Genomic DNA, 1,378 nt, shown 5'->3' with positions numbered 1-1,378 from the left:
CTTCACCCATCGTTTAGCTGACCTTGGGGGAGAGGGGGGAAGAAAAAAAAAACAAAAACACAACCCAAAAATGTTACAAGCTGCACCCAACTCCAGGGGCCATCCCAGCCCTGGAGAACTACAAGTGCCCCTCACACCACATCCCTGGGCCCTGGGAGAAGAGCACAGGGCCAGGAAGCCCTGACACAGCCCCCCCCAGCCCACAGCCCTTCCTGGGGAGCAGGGCAGGGGCTCTGACACAGCCCCCCCAGCCCACAGCCCTCCCCAGGGAGCAGGGCAGGGGCTCTGAGCCCACCTGGCAGACATGCAGTGCCAGGTCTGGGCACAACCCAGCGCTCAGCCAAGCCCCCCTTGGCCCCTCCTCGCTCAATACTACTTACAGCATATTACTTTTTTTCTTTTTAAAAACACATGCTCGTTTAGGAAAACAATCACCCTGGCACAGTCCAAGCATATACAGACAAATCTACTCTACAACACGAGGGGCTGCCAAAGGAATAGGGAAAAGCCTCTACTCATCCACTCAGCAGTTCCAGCACAGCCCCTTCCGCTGGGACACCCCGGCCTGGCCGGTGCTCCAGCTGCCGGAGCTGAGAGCAGGGCTAGGGGGTACCTGGCAGTTCTCTTCATACACATCTGGTCTTTCAGAGGTAAAAAACAAAAGGTTTCTTCCAAATCAGCAGGCAAATGGAATGCAGAAAGGGAGGGCACCTCCCTGCAGTCCCTGGCAGCAGCACCCACTGCCTGTGCTGCCTGCAGGCCAGCCCTCCAGCCCAGGACTCGTTAGGGTAAAACGAGTGTGGGACGGTCCCAGTCCCTTCGTGAGGGGCTCCCATTGCCCTGGGGGGGTGCTCGGGTCAATGTTATGCTGTGGCTGCCTCCTAAAGCCCCCTCCCCACTTCCCTGGGGCAGTGGGCATCCCTGGTAGGGCGGGTGGCCCTGGTCAGGGCTGGGACAGCGAGGGACCTCACAGGGGTTTGGGGGGGACAAGGAGAGGGAGTGGGGGGCAGGCATGGGCTGTGCACTCCCAGGAGCAGGGGGAGAGGAGGTTTTGTACCTCATAGTGTCACTGATTTTGAAGTCCTGGAGCTAGAGCTGAATGAACAGTAAAAGCAGGTTAAATCATTAACCAGTTAGGGGACGGGGAAGCAGCTGTAAAAGGAACAGAGGAAGAAGGCCAGATTATTATTATTTGTTTCTTTTCCTTTTTTTTTTTTCTTTTTGTTTTTGTTTCGTTTCGTTTTTCCTTTTCCTTGTCTTCTCTCATCTGGGCCCTGCTGTGCCCCCCATCACAAGCCCTGCTTGGCCAGGGAAGCAGACACTTCATCAGCTAGTGTGGCCAGCTGGGGGGAGTCCACCATGTTGATGCTGCCAGGGG

The sequence above is a fragment of the Chaetura pelagica genome, unplaced genomic scaffold (assembly GCF_000747805.2).
Source record: "Chaetura pelagica isolate M959 unplaced genomic scaffold, ChaPel_1.0 scaffold520, whole genome shotgun sequence".
NCBI lineage: Eukaryota > Metazoa > Chordata > Aves > Apodiformes > Apodidae > Chaetura > Chaetura pelagica.
Note: the sequence above shows the minus strand (reverse complement) of the source record.